The 19683-nt window shown below is 46.0% G+C and overlaps 1 protein-coding gene and 3 long non-coding RNA genes across 4 annotated transcripts in view; 1 reads left to right on the forward strand and 3 right to left on the reverse strand.

Annotated features, from left to right (window-relative positions):
• LOC118102715 overlaps window positions 1-418 on the reverse strand; it is a 1354-nt gene extending 936 nt beyond the window's left edge. Inside the window, exon 1 of the long non-coding RNA XR_004694732.1 lies at window positions 1-418. This exon is cut by the window's left edge and continues 172 nt beyond it. This is a non-coding gene — a long non-coding RNA (uncharacterized LOC118102715).
• Window positions 419-638: 220 nt separating this feature from the next.
• Window positions 639-3584, reverse strand: LOC118102716. Its single transcript, XR_004694733.2, has 3 exons — window positions 3455-3584; window positions 3210-3367; window positions 639-3106 (listed from the first exon to the last, which is right to left on the reverse strand). It is a non-coding gene; the product is annotated as an uncharacterized LOC118102716 (long non-coding RNA).
• A 6663-nt stretch (window positions 3585-10247) lies between these two features.
• On the reverse strand, window positions 10248-14194 carry LOC118102734. The gene is made up of 4 exons (XR_004694742.2): window positions 13871-14194; window positions 13487-13548; window positions 10544-12985; window positions 10248-10452 (listed from the first exon to the last, which is right to left on the reverse strand). It is a non-coding gene; the product is annotated as an uncharacterized LOC118102734 (long non-coding RNA).
• A 4094-nt stretch (window positions 14195-18288) lies between these two features.
• The window catches only part of LOC118102274 (SLAM family member 9-like), a 13100-nt gene continuing 11705 nt past the window's right edge, over window positions 18289-19683 (forward strand). The window contains exon 1 of the mRNA XM_047338946.1: window positions 18289-18744. The gene's annotated coding sequence lies outside the window, so the exon portion shown is untranslated. The remainder of the gene's footprint in view (window positions 18745-19683) is intronic.

Consider the following 19683-nt stretch of genomic DNA (forward strand, 5'->3'; position numbering starts at 1 on the left):
TGTGGGGGGGTTCAACAGCTAACCTTTTGGTATAGACTATTTTGTGTGGGGGCTTCCATGACAATACAGGAGAAAAATATAACCCAATTTACATGCACCTACATGACCTATTCTCCATCCACAAACCAATACTGGTAAATAGAAAGTCTTGAATAATCCTTGTTCACCAGTTGCTCCTCAAACACTCCAGTGGCTCCTATGTACTACTACCAGCACCATTTCAAGTTCTGCCTGACTGCATCCTTCAGATGGTGGGATTGCATCTGACCCCTCCCACCCAACACCTTTCCAACATTGGCAAACAGTCATCTGTGCCATGCATCATTTGCAACTCACCAAAACCAACAATCTGACATCTGAGACTCACTTCACACCTCAGTCGGCCAGCTTGGCTAGTCATTCGGGACAACGCTTAACGCAATGTCTTCCGTTGGTTGCATAAGAAACCGCGACCTCCAAGCTGTCTCGGCAGAGTTCTTCTTCTGCTACAGATTCTGTAGCTTCCCCCTGAAGCTTCCCTCCGCTTCAACCCTCATTTGACTTTGCACAGAAACAATCCCACTTCTTTGTCAGCATGTCTCACCACCTCTTCATGCAGCCTTCCGACGTTCACTGCTGTTGTCACATCTACAAAAGGAGGCGTCTCCCAGCTCAGCGTGACTGTTTTCATGTGTTTGGTAAGACGTGGCAAACGATCATTGATGAAGCAGACAACTAGAAGCGCTTGATCCTGATTCATCCAAATGCTTCAGACTCACCCTCTACAAGTGATCATGGTGTATTTTGCTCTTATGCAATTCTTTACCATGTTCCCAATAATCGCTAATGTTTGCCAAGATATCCCCAAAACCAGATGGATCCTTGTCTGGTTTTGGAAACTGGCAAAACACTGTAAGGGTCCATGACCAGACTTCCTCAAATACAGAGAACAAGGGGAAGGAGTAAATCCTTGCCTTCTTATGCGAGTCGACTCAATTTACCTTGTTCTCTGTAGATAAGGAAACCCAACTCATTAAATCCTCACTGATCTCTAAATTAAGAAAAACAGGCAGCAAGCCCAGCTGTTTTACAGACTGAGGGTTGGGTTACAGTCCCTCAGAAATGGTACTGAAGACACGCAACATTTCAGAATCTCTATTTTTAGAGTGACTTGTAAACAGATTAGTCTATTGTAGCCTTTGGATAAATTAGGATCAAGCATTTCAAGTTTTCTGCTCAGTCAGTGGTCAACAGACACATCTACCCAGACATGTGAAAACAGTCAAGCTGAATTAAGAAAACAACTTCCTTTTACAGGTGCAACGGCAGCAGTGAGCGTCGACAGGCCACATAAAGAGATGGTGAGACGTGGGGACAAAGAAGAGGGATCGTTTCCATGCGAAGTCAAATGAGGGTTGAAGCAGAGAGAAACTTCAGGAAGAAGCAACAGAATCAACAGCAGAGGAAGAACTCCGCCCAGACAACCAGGTTATCGTTGTTTCTCATGCAACAAACTTGGATGTTGGATTAAACATTGTCCCAAATAACTCACCGAGCTAGTCCACCGTGGTATCAAGTTGGCATCAATGTCAGATTGTTAATTCTAGAAAGTTACAAATATTGGACAGCAAAGACAACAGTGAGCCGATGTTGAAAAGATGTGTACAGGAGGTTCTGATGTAACCTCTTCATCCAAAATACATTTCAGCCATACCATACAATCCCGTTGGGCCATTTCAGCTGGTGGCTCCTCATTTGTGGCCCCAAAGTGTTGAAATGGAACTAAAGACTCAACAAAAACAAGAACAAAATGATCACAAACCCTTTAGTAAGGTTTGTCCACATAAAAAAAGTTGAGACAATGTGAATCCCAGAAGTCAAGCTTCCACTAATGAAATCAACACTTAATACTGCAGCTGCACACTTCTGCCACAGGAGGGCACTTACCAACGGTCTACAACCATAGTCACGAAACCAAAATCCTATGTACTTATCCCATACATACAAATACAGTTGAACAAGACATCTAGAATTCAGCCCACGGTATAATGCCTTAGTTTGAGATATGTCAATAACTGGTAACTCAGGAGAACCTGGCATCAACCTGGTTCACCTCAATTTGGTCATAAATTAGAATAAAGTTTAAATGAGTTGTCTCTCTGCCAAGTTTAGCTCGTCCCAAACAACCCAAACGCGCTCCTATCCTGTGCCCTTCCTACAGAGTGAAGACAATCCCACGTATGAAACTGTCCAGAAGTGTCCCTGCATCACGGATTATGTTTAACGTACGCAAGTGTCATAACGATTTGCAGGGGTGGGTTAAATTCCCCTGCTGGGAGGCCTCCCATCATGATACTAAACTTAATTGAACAGAAAGGTTCAACTTGAGTCTTCAGTTGGAATTAAACTTGGCAGAGTGAGACAAGGCAGCTTTAAACTTTTCCCAATTATCTGTAAATTGCAATAAACAGGAACATTTTGGTGGTGAAAGTCTAAACACAACTGGCCCACGTACCTCCATCTTTAATACAATGGAACCAGTCAACTAAATAAGCAGATATTTAATGTGTGATGAATTAATCAATAATTTGATAGCAAACAGTCCGATGCCAATGAAGACTGAATATTTTTCATAATACATCATCCATGGGCTGAATACACAATCAGTTAAAATTAACCAGTATCGAAGCAAACTAACTGTCGTAAAATTTAAATTCAAACAACTCCTCAAAAACCAGTCAATAAAATCATCCATTAGCAAAACCTCAACAGTTCACATCATGTAAGAAATCCTGTTCAAATGACTACGTTATTCTGCTTTCATCCCAGGTTGATTAAAACGTACTGAGGTAGAACATCCAACACATCAGCATAACTACGTTCAACAACTTTCAAACAACCTATGTATCGCCAACAAACTTTCAATAAAAAAAACAAAAAAACAATTAAAATAACTGACTGACTACGTGTGACCCTGACTCTGAACCCCCCCCCCCACACGCGGTGGCACAATCCTCGTTAAACTGGATGGTCGACCATGTCCTGTGGGTGACTTGCTCCAGTTGGAGGTTAGGTCTGGAGGTCGGGGCAGTAGACTTTGACCTCAGGTCACGCCACAGAATTCCAGCTTTAAGGTTCAACACGTGACAAAAAACCCCCAAACAATTAACATGATTATAAAACAGGCAAGGTTCAAACAGAAGTGGATGATCCATCTCAAAAGGACATACCTCAAGACATCCTGGGGCAAAGGGGCATCTTCTTCAAGGAGGGAGGGGGGGTCCGCTGTGGCCGTCTTCATCAGGGAGGGAGGCATGTGCTGTGGTAGTAGTACCTTGGTAGTCTTTATCCGTTGGCACAGAGGCAGGTTCAGGCCACAGCAGTCAAGCTTTCAAATTTGACACGTGATAAAGAATTAATAAAGTATAAAACAAGCAAAGTTTAAACAGAAGTTGATAATTACAAAAGGACAAACCTTAAGACATCCTGGGGCAAAGGGGCATCTTCATCAAGGAGGGAGGGGGTCCGCCGTGGCCCTCTTCTTCATCAAAGAGGATTGGGTCCGCCGTGGCCCTCTTCTTCATCAAAGAGGATTGGGTCCGCCGTGGCCCTCTTCTTCATCAAAGAGGATTGGGTCCGCCGTGGCCTCTTCTTCATCAAAGAGGATGGTCCATCGTGGCCCTCTTCTTCATCAAAGAGGGTTGGGTCCATCGTGGCCCTCTTCTTCATCAAAGAGGATTGGGTCCATCGTGGCCCTCTTCTTCATCAAAGAGGATTGGGTCCGGCGTGGCCCTCTTCTTCATCAACAAAGAGGATTGGTCCATCGTGGCCCTCTTCTTCATCAAAGAGGGTTGGGTCCGCCGTGGCCCTCTTCTTCATCAAAGAGGATTGGGTCCATCGTGGCCCTCTTCTTCATCAAAGAGGATTGGGTCCATCGTGGCCCTCTTCTTCATCAAAGAGGATTGGGTCCATCGTGGCCCTCTTCTTCATCAAAGAGGTTGTCCCGTGGCCCTTCTTCATCAAAGGTTGGGTCCATCGTGGCCCTCTTCTTCATCAAAGAGGGTTGGGTCCATCGTGGCCCTCTTCTTCATCAAAGAGGGTTGGTCCGCCGTGGCCCTCTTCATCAAAGAGGATTGGGTCGCTCTTCTTCATCAAGAGGATTGGGTCGTCGGCCCTCTTCTTCATCAAAGAGGATTGGGTCCCCGTGGCCCTCTTCTTCATCAAAGAGGATTGGGTCCATCGTGGCCCTCTTCTTCATCAAAGAGGGTTGGGTCCAGTGGCCCTCTTCTTCATCAAGAGTTGGGTCCATCGGGCCTCTTCTCATCAAGGGTTGGTCCATCGTGGCTCTTCTTCATCAAAGAGGGCTGGGTCCATCGTGGCCCTCTTCTTCATCAAAGAGGATTGGGTCCATCGTGGCCCTCTCTTCATCAAAGAGGATTGGGTCCGTCGGGCCCTCTTCTTCATCAAGAGGGTTGGGTCCATCGTTGGTCGCCGTGGCCCTCTTCTTCATCAAAGAGGGTTGGGTCCGCCGTGGCCCTCTTCTTCATCAAAGAGGATTGGGTCCATCGTGGGCCTCTTCTTCATCAAAGAGGATTGGGTCCGTCGTGGCCCTCTTCTTCATCAAAGAGGATTGGGTCCGTCGTGGCCCTCTTCTTCATCAAAGAGGATTGGGTCCGGCCCTCTTCTTCATCAAAGAGGGTTGGGTCCGCCGTGGCCCTCTTCTTCATCAAAGAGGGTTGGGTCCGCCGTGGCCCTCTTCTTCATCAAAGAGGGTTGGGTCCATCGTGGCCCTCTTCTTCATCAAAGAGGGTTGGGTCCATCGTGGCCCTCTTCTTCATCAAAGAGGGTTGGGTCCATCGTGGCCCTCTTCTTCATCAAAGAGGGTTGGGTCCATCGTGGCCCTCTTCTTCATCAAAGAGGATTGGGTCCGCCGTGGCCCTCTTCTTCATCAAAGAGGGTTGGGTCCGTCGTGGCCCTTTTCAAGGTGGGTCCATCGTGCCTCTTCTTCATCAAAGAGGGTTGGGTCCTCGTGCCTCTTCTTCATCAAAGAGGTTGGGTCCGCGTGGCCCTCTTCTTCATCAAAGAGGATTGGGTCCGTCGTGGCCCTCTTCTTCATCAAAGAGGATTGGGTCCGCCGTGGCCCTCTTCATCAAAGAGGATTGGGTCCGTCTCTCTTCTTCATCAAGAGGATTGGGTCCATCGTGCCCTCTTTCATCAAGAGGGTTGGGTCCACGTGGCCCTCTGGGGGTCCATCGTGGCCCTCTTCTTCATCAAAGAGGGTTGGGTCCATCGTGGCCCTCTTCTTCATCAAAGAGGATTGGGTCCATCGTGGCCCTCTTCTTCATCAAAGAGGGTTGGGTCCATCGTGGCCCTCTTCTTCATCAAAGAGGATTGGGTCCATCGTCCTCCTCTTCATCAAAGAGTTGGTCCGCCTGGTCTCTTCATCAAAGAGGATTGGGTCCATCGTGGCCTCTTCTTCATCAGAGGTTGCATCGTTGGTCCATCGTGGCCCTCTTCTTCATCAAAGAGGGTTGGGTCCGCCGTGGCCCTCTTCTTCATCAAAGAATGGGTCCATCGTGGCCCTCTTCTTCATCAAAGAGGGTTGGGTCCGCCGTGGCCCTCTTCCTCATCAAAGAGGGTTGGGTCCATCGTGGCCCTCTTCTTCATCAAAGAGGATTGGGTCCATCGTGGCCCTCTTCTTCATCAAAGAGGATTGGGTCCATCGTTCTCCGCTTCTTCATCAAAGGGGCCGGCCTGGCCCTCTCTTCATCAAAGAGGTTGGGTCCGCCGTGTCTTCTTCATCATCAAAGAGGATTGGGTCCATCGTGGTCCTCTTCTTCATCAAAGAGGGTTGGTCCGCCGTGGCCCTTTCTTCATCAAAGAGGATTGGGTCCATCGTGGCCCTCTTCTTCATCAAAGAGGATTGGGTCCATCGTGCCCTCTTCTTTTCAGAGGGTGGTTGGCCCCTCTTCTTCATCAAAGAGGATTGGTCCATCGTGGCCCTCTTCATCAAAGAGGTTAGTCCATCGTGGCCTCTTCTTCATCAAAGAGGGTTGGGTCCATCGTGGCCCTCTTCCTCATCAAAGAGGGTTGGGTCCATCGTGGCCTTCTTCATCAAAGAGGTTCATCGCCTCTTCATCAAAGGGCTGGGTCCATCGCCTCTTCTTCATCAAAGAGGATTGGTCCATCGTGCCTCTTCTTCATCAAAGAGGATTGGGTCGCCGGGCCTCTTCTTGATCAAAGAGGATTGGGTCCATCGTGGCCTCTTCTTCATCAAAGAGGTTGCCCGTGGCCCTCTTCTTCATCAAAGAGGGTTGTCCGCCGCTCTTCTTCATCAAAGGATTGGGTCCATCGTGGCCCTTCTCATCAAAGAGGTTGTCCATCTGGCCCTCTTGTGTCTTCATCAAGAGGTTGGGCCGTGTCTTCTCATCAAAGGTTGTCCATCGTGGCCCTCTTCTTCATCAAAGAGGATTGGTCCATCGTGGCCCTCTTCTTCATCAAAGAGGATTGGGTCCATCGTGGCCCCTTCTTCATCAAAGAGGGTCGTGCACTGGCTTTCATCAAGAGGGGTCTGCCCTTTCAAAGGGTTTATCCTCTTCCTCTTCTAAAGGTTGTCCGCGTGCCCCTTCTTCATCAAAGAGGGTTGGTCCCTCGGCTTCTCCTCAAGGGTCATCGGCCCTTCTTCATCAAAGAGGTTGGGTCCGCCGCCCTCTTCTTCATCAAAGAGGATTGGGTCCATCGTGGCCCTCTTCTTCATCAAAGAGGATTGGGTCCATCGTGGGCCCTTCTTCATCAAAGAGGGGGGTCCCATCGGGCTTCATCAAAGAGGTTGGTCGGGCCTCTTCTTCATCAAAGAGGATTGTCCATCGTGGCCCTCTCTCTTCATCAAGGGTTGGGTCCATCGTGGCCCTCTTTCATCAAAGAGGTTGGGTCCATCGTGGCCCTCTTCTTCATCAAAGAGGGTTGGGTCCATCGTGTCCTCTTCCTCAAAAGAGGGTTGGGTCCATCGTGGCCCTCTTCTTCATCAAAGAGGATTGGGTCCATCGTGGCCCTCTTCTTCAAAAGAGGCTTGTCCATCGTGGCCCCTCTTCATCAAAGAGGATTGGGTCCATCGCGGCTCTCTTCTTCATCAAAGAGGATTGGGCGTTCTTCTTGATCAAAGAGGATTGGGTCCATCGTGGCCCCCTTCTTCATCAAAGAGGGTTGGGTCCGCCGTGGCCCTCTTCTTCATCAAAGAGGTTGGTCCGCCAGGCCTCTTCTTCATCAAAGAGGATTGGTCCATCGTGCCTCTCTTCTTCATCAAAGAGGGTTGGGCCGCCGTGGCCTCTTCCTCATCAAAGAGGTTGGGTCCATCGTGGCCCTCTTCTTCATCAAAGAGGATTGGTCCATCGTGGCCCTCTTCTTCATCAAAGAGGATTGGTCCATCGTGGCCCTCTTCTTCATCAAAGAGGATTTGGTCCATCGTGGCCCTCTCTTCATCAAAGAGGGTTGGTCCATCGTGGCCCTCTTCTTCATCAAAAAGGGTGATCCGCCGTGGCCCTCTTTTTCATCAAAGAGGATTGAGTCCATCGTGGCCTCTTCTTCATCAAAGGATTGGGTCCATCGTGGCCTCTTCTTCATCAAAGAGGATTGGGTCCATCGTGGCCCTCTTCTTCATCAAAGAGGATTGGGTCCATCGTGGCCCTCTTCTTCATCAAGAGGGTTGGTCCGCCGGGGCTCTTCTTCATCAAGGGTTGGGCCGTTGGCCTCTTCTTAAGGTTGGGACCTCTCATCAAGAGGTTGGGTCCCGTGGCCCTCTCATCAAAGAGGGTTGGGTCCATCGTGGCCCTCTTCTTCATAAGAGGATTGGTCCATGGCCCTCTTCTTCATCAAAGAGGATTGGGTCCATCGTGGCCCTCCTTCATCAAAGGGTGTCCTCGTCTTCATCAAAGAGGGCCGCAATTTCTTCTTCATCGGGGGGTCGTGGCCTCTTCTTCATCAAAGAGGATTGAGTCCGTCGTGGCCCTCTTCTTCATCAAAGAGGATTGGGTCCATCGTGGCCCTCTTCTTCATCAAGGAGGTTGGGTCCTGGCCACACCATTCCACTTATTTGGCATAAGTACAACAGGAGGTTTAAACAGAAGTTGATTTTAAAAAGACATACCTCAAGACCAAAGGGGCATCTTCTTCAAGGAGGAAGGTCGCTGCCTTCCATCAGGGAGGGAGTGCTGGGCGTCTTCATCAGGGAGGGAGGGGGTCCGCCGTGGCCGTCTTCTTCAAGGAGGGAGGGGGGTCCGCCGCTTCACTGGGAGGGAGGGGTCCGCCGTGGCCATCTTCATCAGGGAGGGAGGGGCGCCGTGGCCGTCTTCATCAGGGAGGGAGGGGTCCGGCAGCCGCTTTCATCGGGGGGGAGGGGGTCCGCTGTGCGTCTTCTTCAAGGAGGGAAGTCCGCCGTGGCCGTCTTCATCAGGGAGGGAGGGGTCTGCTGTTGTAGTAGTACCTTGGTAGTCTTCATCCGTTGGCACAGAGGCAGGTTCAGGCCACAGCAGTCAAGCTTTAAAATTTGACACGTGATAAAGAATACAATTAAAAGTATAAAACAAGCAAAGTTTAAACAGATGTAGATAATTTCAAAAGGACAAACCTTAAGACATCCTGGGGCAAAGGGGCCTCGCCAAGAGGGTTGGGTCCATCGTGGCCCTCTTCTTCATCAAAGAGGATTGGTCCATCGTGGCCCTCTTCTTCATCAAAGAGGGTTGGGTCCGTGGCCCTCTTCTTCATCAAAGAGGATTGGGTCCATCGTGGCCCTCTTCTTCATCAAAGAGGATTGGGTCCGCCGTGGCCCTCTTCTTCATCAAAGAGGGTTGGGTCCATCGTGGCCCTCTTCTTCATCAAAGAGGGTTGGGTCCATCGTGGCCCTCTTCCTCATCAAAGAGGGTTGGGTCCATCGTGGCCCTCTTCTTCATCAAAGAGGATTGGGTCCATCGTGGCCCTCTTCTTCATCAAAGAGGGCTGGGTCCATCGTGGCCCTCTTCTTCATCAAAGAGGATTGGGTCCATCGTGGCCCTCTTCTTCATCAAAGAGGATTGGGTCCGCCGTGGCCCTCTTCTTCATCAAAGAGGGTTGGGTCCGTGGCCCTCTTCTTCATCAAAGAGGGTTGGGTCCGTCCTCTTCTTCATCAAAGAGGGTTGGGTCCGCCGGGGCCCTCTTCTTCATCAAAGAGGGTTGGGTCCATCGTGGCCCTCTTCTTCATCAAAGAGGGTTGGGTCCGCCGTGGCCCTCTTCCTCATCAAAGAGGGTTGGGTCCATCGTGGCCCTCTTCTTCATCAAAGAGGATTGGGTCCACCGTGGCCCTCTTCTTCATCAAAGAGGATTGGGTCCATCGTGGCCCTCTTCTTCATCAAAGAGGATTGGGTCCATCGTGGCCCTCTTCTTCATCAAGGAGGGTTGGGTCCATCCTGGCCACACCATTCCACTTATTTGGCATAAGTACAAAACAGGAAAGGTTTAAACAGAAGTTGATTTTAAAAAGACATACCTCAAGACATCCTGGGGCAAAGGGCATCTTCTTCAAGGAGGAGGGGGTCCGCCGTGGCCGTCTTCATCAGGGAGGGAGGGGTCCGCCGTGGCCGTCTTCATCAGGGAGGGAGGGGGTCCGCCGTGGCCGCCTTCTTCAAGGAGGAGGGGTCCGCCGTGGCCGTTTTCTCAGGGAGGGAGGGGTCCGCCGTGGCCGTCTTATCAGGGAGGGAGGGGTCCGCCGTGGCCGTCTTCATCAGGAGGGAGGGGGTCCGCCGTGGCGCTCTTCAAGGAGGGAAGGGTCCGCCGTGGCCGCCTCTACTAGGGAGGGAGGGGTCCGCCGTGGCCGTCTTCTTCAAGGAGGAGGGGTCCGCCGTGGCCCGCCATCAGGAGGGAGGGAGGGGTCCGCCGTGGCCGCCTTCATCAGGGAGGGAGGGGGTCCGCCGTGGCCGCCTTCTTCAAGGAGGGAGGGGGTCCGCGTGGCGCTTCTTCTCAGGGAGGGAGGGGTCCACCGTGGCCGTCTTCATCAGGGAGGGGGTCCGCCGTGGCCGCCTTCATCAGGAGGGAGGGGGTCCGCCGGTGGCCGTCTTCATCAGGAGGGAGGGGTCCGCCGTGGCCGCTTCATCAGGGAGGGAGGGTCGCCGCGCCGTGGCGCCTTCTCGGGAGGGGGGTCCGCTGTGGTCTTTCTTCAAGGAGGGAGGGGGTCCGCGTGGCCTTTCATCAGGGAGGAGGGGTCGCCGTGGCCATCTTCATCAGGGAGGGAGGGGGTCCGCTGTGGCCGTCTTCATCAGGGAGGGAGGGGGTCCGCTGTGGCCGTCTTCATCAGGGAGGGAGGGGGGTCCGCTGTGGCCGTCTTCTTCAAGGAGGGAAGTCCGCCGTGGCCGTCTTCATCAGGGAGGGAGGGGTCTGCTGTTGTAGTAGTACCTTGGTAGTCTTCATCCGTTGGCACAGAGGCAGGTTCAGGCCACAGCAGTCAAGCTTTAAAATTTGACACGTGATAAAGAATACAATTAAAAAGTATAAAACAAGCAAAGTTTAAACAGATGTAGATAATTTCAAAAGGACAAACCTTAAGACATCCTGGGGCAAAGGGGCCTCGTCAAGAGGGTTGGGTCCATCGTGGCCCTCTTCTTCATCCAAAGGCCTCGTCATTGTTGGGTAGTCCTCACACACACAAAGCGAACAGAGAGACAACCACACAGTCTGCCTTTTTGTAGGACGGTGACATTGCACCTTCAATACAAAACAGGCCAATGAAACAAAGATGAGATATGATAGACGGGCACGGCGGCCATTTTAGACAGAAATAAAAATGTGACACAGCAGCCAAGAGAAAGCACTTTCACTGGGAGAGAGAAAAACATGGCAAGAGAGCAAGAGGCACGGCGGCCAGATGTGATGTTTCGGACAGATGTGGCCATGTTGGATGGAGCAAAATAGAGATGCAGATCCATCACAAAATAAAATTATAGGATGAAAATAGAAATGCAGCTCCACCAGGAAATGGACGTGCAAGCTGAAAGTCAGCTATGTTGGATCAAATTACGGTGGCCAAGACAAACCACAAGCTATTAATTGCGGCAGTGTTGATCCAACATGACCTACTGTTCAGAGGAAAAATAGTTAATGAAGGATGGAAAGAGAAATGTTAATGTACCAGTACTGGTTTGACAGATGAGAGGCAGGCACGGCGGCCATATGGGACAGAGATAGAAGTTTAGGCCACGTGGCAACACAACAGAGCACCTTCAGATTGATTTACATTCCAGAAACTAACCAGATTACTGAATCAGTGCTCTGTTCTCAGACAAACCAACATCAGTCCAGTCCTGACCCAACATTTTGGTTCTTCTAGATCACTACCTTGAAGGTTCCAAACCTACCTAAAGATACCGTTTCCACCCATCACTAGAGCAAAACAAAAAGTAAATAAATCTTAATGCTCCGTTCAAATTTTTATTAAGTTGAATTTATTTCGTTCACAATTTAAGAAAATGTGTTATTTTTAGTTCAGGAGATGTTTATCCTAATTGATTAACTTGCGAATTTTTAAACGGACGATGGCTCCGTACCATTGAACCGACGGCAATGGCACAGCAGCCATGATAGAAAGATCGGCACGGCGGCCGGGAAAAGCAGTCGTGACACGGCGGCCACGACAAGAGGACAGATTGGCACGGCGGCTGCTGAAAAGGCGCTGCCATGGCACGGCGGCCCGGCGAAAAACAAGTGTTCCTTACTTGTGGTACACAAGGGAAAATGTTTTAACGTATGCGCATTTAACTATTTTGGACGGACACAAGCAGGTGCGTGGTCCTCTGTTGAACAAATGGAGAAATAGAAATGCAGGTATGGCACGGTGGCCAAGCAAAACCCCAGCCCAAAAAGAAGAACAGGCACTTACTGTTGGTTAGATCCTTCAGGATCTATGGTTGGAAATGCACCAGGAACCAAATGCTGGACCATGGAGTGGCCACGTTGGACGGACGGAGGATCACATGCATCACAAGGGAAACAGACTTATACTGGTCTAGACACAAGCTTTACAAAGTCTGGATTTTTGTCAGACTGAAGAAACAATCTCCAGTTTTAAGGTAATACTTGTTTTTAAGGGCAGACTAAATAAAGAGTTTAAACATTAATTAATAGTCAGTTTTTAACTTATTATTGGAGCAATGATTTGGGTGGAAACTCACATTTGCTTTTAATCCTGTCAAAAGCAGGATGTTTGTGGTTATTCCAACATCGTTACATTTCATTTGAGCTCGTTGTCAGAAACCCTGTTCTCAGCTGTTCAACCCTCATCTCGAAACGCACATTTCAATTTAAATAATCAAGGACACAAGTTTTATTCCCCTGTTCTACAAAATAAAAAAACGAACCTGTCTAAAGAGAACAGAGGGGAGGCCGACACGGCGACCGTCCAAGAGAGAAAACTTTAAATATGGACTCACCCGTCGTAGACTCAACCTAAAAAGGAAAAGTTTGTTATCCATATTTCAAGCTCATTGAAAAGTTGAAAGCAATGGCACGGCAGCCATTTTGGACAAACCAGGCCACACTGAGTCTTCTACCTTAATATGAACTGCTGAGCTGAAGATCCTTTAAATCCAACAACTCACACAAACGCATTCAGCCATCTGATTCGTCCACATCACGAGCTCAGCAGGTCCAAACAAATCCACCAGAGCCAGACTTTACCTACAACAAAACGCTCATACTGCAGTACGCGAAACTACCACTAGATGCTCTCCTCGGCTACAGCTCCATGTCGAACCTGCAGATCAGCTGCACAATTCTCAGACAGACAAGCGAAGAAGAAAGGATAAGATGGATGCCGATGAACGACATGTTGACACGGCGGCCATGATGAACACATGTAAAGGCTCGGCGGCCATGATGAACACATGTAAAGGCTCGGCGGCCATGATGAACACATGTAAAGGCTCGGCGGCCAACAAGAATCAAGAGAAAAGAGTCCTACTGTTTGATGATCTTCCTGAAGATCGACCTGAAAGAAAAACAAAAGTAAACAGTCAGATTTTGATTTTCATAATTTATATAATCATAGACACACCTGACACTAATTTACAAATGGAGCAAATATCCTGTGAATATCAAAACTGTGCAAATATTAATTCAAACACTAAATACAAAATAAACCAAATAACAAATACCATGCTTCTCAGAGATCATGTTTTAGAAATGCAGCGTGTCAAAAATACAAAAATATCCCATCAAAATAATGTCATGTTACTGGCTCACTTTTAGATATGAACTGGTTAATTTTGGAAAATAAAAATTCAATCTTAAAATATAATGTGACATGAAAATAAATATTTTATATATTATTATAATATATTAATGCAGAGTGAGTTTATTGAACTGCATCAGTTCCATCAATTGTATTTAAATGTTTTAAGACAGTTTGTTTTAATTGAGTAGTTGGCTAAAATAATTTCTTATATATAAAAACAAACGTGAAACAAATCTAAAATCACAAGTCACTCACCTTTTGAGAGAAAGTTCATGTTGTTGGAGACGTTGGACGAAGTCGACCACGTCTCCGAGTTTCTGTTCAGACAAGAGAAGACAAACATTTCTTTAGTAGATTTAATTCACTCGATTTAAATTCCCCTTCATTATATTTAACTCCTGTTCCAATTTACTCCATTTAACTTTATATATTTGAATTTATTTTTATAAATTTTATTCCAAAATGTTCTACTTCATTGAATCCATTAATTTTATTGTACTTCTTTATTTGTACTTTAAATGTTATTTCACAGCATTTTATTAGACTACTGTATTGTACCTTGTTAAATGTACTTAAAGAATAATTTATAGAAACTTTTTAAAATATAAACTCAATAAAAAGGCACGTGACGTCACTCACCTGTGATGAGGAGGGTCGGACCTGGACGTGCTCGACCCCGTCGTGTGTCCACGATGAAACCGTTTAAATAAGAAAAACGTTAAAAAGACGCGAAGAACTTTCTAATAACGTGAAAACAAAAACGAAGTTAAACTACGACCCGCTGCTCCCACGCGCCCATCAGGGGTCGTCGTGGTGGAGTTTCCGGCGTGTGACGTCACGAGCGGCTTCTTCCTCCCGAAGAGGAAACTTTGTTCTTCTTTGATTCACTTTCTGTCGCAGCGGCGCGTTTTCTGCGTCGAGTTGAGTTTGTTCTGCGTCTTTTTCCGCAGCTCGTGACCTGGAGACACGACACCGGCCAAGTGAGGGGAAGTGAGGAGCGCGTGCACATATAGACTCCCATCAGCTGATTGGACACAGCTGGACTCATCTGGACCCAACTGGACGCAGCTGGAGAAACTGGTTTGATGAAAACTGATGACAAGGTTTAGTTCTGTTCAACTGAGTCCGTTTCCATGACAACATCCTCTGTAAAGTTCACCTGTTTGGTTTGAAAGGGACCATGGACACTGAAACACATCATGACTCACTCCACCATAGCTTCAGATACGGTAAGATGACATATAATCAGATGAGATCAGATGAGATAAGGTATTACAATGAGATATGGTAAGATAAGATAAGATAAGGTGATATTAGGTGATATTTCTACTGTTATTCTACAATAACAGTAGAAATATGAATATAGATGAGGCTGTTTTCTAAAACGCAAAGCATCCTCCAGCATCACGCTAACAAATTATATTCAGTGACCGTATCAATTCTTTCACCTTTAATACGAACGTTTGTTCCTCTTCTGTTTCTTTGAATTTACACGACGGAACAACACAAAAATCCCCTGTTCAGCTTTGCTCAGGTTTATTTGACCTTTAATCTTTACCTGGGTTGAAGGAAACGATTTGAAGGTCACACAACATTCCAGCTCAGATACAGAAATAAGAAATATTATAGATGAGGAAAGAGTAGAAACCAGATCAAATAAAACTTTGTAAATGATTCAGATAGTCTGTGAGAACCCGGAGCTGTCAGGTGAATGTTACAATAATTATCCAGACGAGAGGAAATGGAGACACAAAGTTTCTTCTGGATAAAAACACCACCTCTGCATCATCTTCATCATTTTCCTGTTTTTGTTTTAATGGAATGGTTCTGTCACATTTTCCCTCTTATATTTCTGCCCTGGTTTTAATAATCAATCCTCTTGTTTGTCTCTAATTCTTCTCTTTCATCTTCGTGTTAATGTTGTGTATAAACGAGATTATAAAACACCTGATTTCAATGATGTAAATGTCAACACGTGGTTTAAAGGTTCAGCTGAGAGTTAACTTCATGTTCGACAGGTGAGACACCACGATGCAGTACACACCATCAACCTCTAGATGGCGGAGAAGGCCAATAACAGAAATGTTGTTTGTTTGTGAATAATAATAATAATAAAAAAGGGACAACGCCTTTTAAAATTAATTTTTAAGTAATATTTTATTTACATCAGTAATATTTTAATTGCGTGAATGTTTTATCGTCTCCTCCTGGTTTCAGCTCTGCTCCCTTGTTGTGCAGGTTCAGGTGCGTGACTTTATTTTTACTGAATAACTTTATATAACTAACTCTATAAATGAGCTTCATGTGAACATGTAAATTAAGTAGTGCAGAGCCGGAAGTTATGAAGCACAAACATGCACACAGTTAAATGCTTGAAAATACAATCAGCTGAATAGAAGATGAAACCCAGTGAAACAGTCGTGTTGTAATAACCAGGTGAAACCAGCATGTTCTGCATTTCATATCTAAAAGGACCATGAGGTGGCGTCTAATGCACATGATGCACACTCTTGTTGTATTTCATGTCAAAGAGCCTGACTACGAGCTGCAGTTCCATTTCTGCTCAAGTGAAAGAATGAATGGAATCGTGGTACTGTTTGTTTTTTAGGTGAATCTTCGGTGCATGGTCCACCAGAGGGAGCCGATGGTCCAGAGAAGGTCTGGGCCTTTGCTGGCGGAGACGTGGCTCTGCCGTGTACTTTCAACCTCACAGACGGTGGAGACTTTCCAACAGTGGAGCGGACCAACGAACACCTGCAGCCAAACTTCGTCTTCCTGTACCGGGATGGCTGCGAGACTCACGAGATGAAGAAATCGGACTTTGAGTACAGGACGAGCTTCATCTGGAAATAACTGAAAAGTGGAAACATCTGGTTAAGGATCTCCAGCCTGAAGCTGTCTGATGCTGGGAGATACCAGTGCAAGAGGCTTTGGAAGAACGGCCCTCGAGACAGCACCACCGTGGAGCTGTTTGTGTGTATGTCCAGTCAAACACATGCTTCTACAGTTAGAAAGGCTTTGCTCCGGTTCTATAGAGAACCTTCAACCTCCCTGTTGCTAACATGTTGTAGAGAACGGCCTGAGCTTTGTTCCTAGTTCCAGTTGATTCAGGACCCGATCCGATCCAGCTGGACTCCGGCCCTGGCCACTTTAATGCTGGTCTGAGGGAGATTCAGTCTGATCTGTTTGGGCCTGAGTCAAAGTCTGAACCTTCAGGCCTGAGCCCAATGCAGACCAGTCCATTCCAGCACATTAACACCAGAACCACCCAGTCACATTTAATGGGGCTTGATCCCGACCCACTTGATTCAGCCAGAACCTGGTCCATTCAGACTTGACCCTGATCCGACCACATTAATGCAAGTCTGAATCTTCCCGATCCTCTCAGGCCTGATTCGGAACCTGAGGATTCCTTCAGGCTACATTTGGTGCGTTGTGTGTATAGAATTATGACTTTCCTTTATTCTCTGCTGGCTGTAACACAAACGGACTCTTGGGGATAATAAAGTTGACCTTGAGCTGCTGCTTCACTCTATTTCATGTGACGTCATCATCTCGACTTCCTCTGACGTCCAGCAGGTTGTTTGTTTTATTCCCCTGATCTCTTACTTTTCCTCTGTGTGTGAAATCATCCACTTTTATTCTGCACTTTCACCTTTTTGCCATTTATTGCCAAAGGTCTTAAATCCATGATGCCATAAACACACACAGAACCACTAACACACTGGTGCATGAAGGGATTTTTCATGTGCACAGTGTTTCACATGAAATGTGAAGCTGGCATCTGCAACACGTTTTACACATTTCCATAGACGCACATTTCTTTATTTCTTCACGACTTTTCATATTCATGATTTGTTACAATGAGATTTCTGGGGTTTATTTACTTGAATATGCTTTGTACTGGTGATAAAGTGTTTGTGTACAGTTTATGATTTGACCTTTTTATTGTACTTTTATTATTCATTCATATATCAATGTGTAGAGTGGAGCTCTGACTGTGTCGTCCCACTGAGCTGAAACACAACTGAACGAAATGCAATGAGACAATGTCCAGCTGACCCTAGTTTATTTACCCAGTAAACATGGAACCTCAGCCATCATCGCAACAATCTATGTGCAGAGGTAACCAGCCGCATGTATTCTGTTACACGCACTTAAATAACTTTTATTTGAGACTAAATTGTGATTGTTGGAGAAACGTTAGAAAGTGGAAACTATATTTTCTTTAAATATATTATTTGATGCCCGACACACGAAAAAAGACCAATTTTACACCTGATTTATTGATTTATTTGCCAAAAGATGATTTGATACTTTCAATGAACCTTTTACATGTTGAGATTCATCATTAGACCTTTTCTGTCTTATATATTTTACGATCAGAACTTTGTCCTCTACTGAGTGAAATTCTGCTTCATACGCTTTAATCTTTTCTCCCCATTTAATTTGTCTTTCATTTTCTCTCACGCACTTTGAAAGCCAATAAACCCAGGCCCAGGCTGACTGCCCATAACACAACCATCACAGGAAAGGGAAGCGCAGCACTGATCTGCTCTGTGGATAACGCCGCTGAGTGGAGATACGACTGGTTCAGAAGAACCTCAGCCTCCTCTGCAGCTCAGATCCTAAGATATAATGAAACAGATGATGAAATCAGCATCTCAGAGGAAGGCATCTACAACTGCAGAGGAAGGAGAGGAGACACAACTGTCTTCACAGAGGACAGCAACCTAGTCACATCAAAAGGCTTTTTACATTTAATTACAGTTCTATTTGTAGTTTGGGTAAAAGTGAATGTGATGAATTAAAACTCCTGCTGCACATGGTTCTTGTTCTGTTCTTATTCACACTGTGATTGAAGGTGATCACCAGCATTTCAGACATCATAGATACATGCTCTTTAAAAGTTTCATTTGAAGCAGCAGTCTTCATGCAGAGCATCTAGAGTCAGAGGAAGGATCCTGAAAAGACTCAATCAATTGATATATTATCTTCTGATCTCCATGAAGCCGTCGCTACCTCCACCCAGGAGCTCATGTTCTCACCCATGTCCATTGTTGTGTTCGTTGGTTTATCAGCAGGATTACACAAAAACTACTGAACCAATATCCACAAAACTTGGCAGAAGGATGGAACCAAGAACCCAATGAGTTTGGTGCAGAAACGGACAAAGGGGCCGGTCGTTTTTCACTTTGTTTAAATGAACATGTTGGACTTTTCCACCAGTTTCCCAGTGAATGATTCCCAGTTAGAGAACTGATATATTAGTGTTTGCAGATTGATTGAACTGGACTGAAGCGTATTAAAGTACAAGCAACCTCAGAGTTGGGGTGTGAGGTTCCTGTGAAGAAGCAAACTGAGTCAGAAAACAGAAGTGCACGAACACCTCCCTCTCTCATATTGATAAGAGATGTGTTCCTCTGATTCTCTACCTGTCTTGAAGTGTGTTTGAGTGGCGCTGCTGGATGGGACCATGGGGCACTCTGTGCTCGGTGTGCTGTCGTTATTCTGTGAGTATCACTAACTTTTATTCTATGAATGCAAAGTGTTTATTAGATGTTTGTCCAACCACAGCAACAGCCGCTGAAACTGAAATGTCTTTATCTATGTGCAGAGGTAACCAGCCGCATGTATTCTGTTACACGCACTTAAATAACTTTTATTTGAGACTAAATTGTGATTGTTGGAGAACCGTTAGAAAGTGGAAACTATATTTTCTTTAAATTGATTATTTGATGCACGACAGATGAAAAAAGACCAATTTTATACCTGATTCATTGATTTATTTGCCAAAAGATAATTTGATATAAGAAAAGTTGATTTAGAAACAAATCAAACATTGTGATGATCTAATGGGAATTATAGACTTTAAAGTTACTGCTGTGAATATTGTCCCGATGATTATCAGAGAAACAATCATCTGATCCACATGAATTCAGATAAATGGATCAAACACAGTAGATTACTGATATTTTAACTTCTTTTATTCATCAAGTTATTGATTCTCAAGCCATTTCATACTTTTGTACAATTTCTTTGATGGGTAGTTTTAATACTACTGCTCATACTCGCTTTTACAATATAACAGTACTTACTAATAGACTTATTACTAGAGTCTGTACTGTGTTTGATTATTTAGCAGGTTTAATAATGTCTGATGAGATACCAATGTTTCTTTCAGTGCTGAATACACTCCTCTCCTGTGGACACACTGAATGTGAGTCAACTCTTTTCTTTATTGCTCTCTATCTTTATTAATATGTATATTTCATCCCATTTTTCTTCGTGTATGTTGTTACTAAGATTAGTGAGTATATGAATGAACTGTAAACGTATAGAACAAACGTCTGGTTGGTATTTCCTCTAACTATGTTCTGTTTGTGCGGGGGGGTAGATGCTGAGCTGACCTTTGAACCCAACTCAACCACTCTATATTCTGGGGAGCACGT

The sequence above is a fragment of the Hippoglossus stenolepis genome, chromosome 23 (assembly GCF_022539355.2).
Source record: "Hippoglossus stenolepis isolate QCI-W04-F060 chromosome 23, HSTE1.2, whole genome shotgun sequence".
Taxonomy (NCBI): domain Eukaryota; kingdom Metazoa; phylum Chordata; class Actinopteri; order Pleuronectiformes; family Pleuronectidae; genus Hippoglossus; species Hippoglossus stenolepis.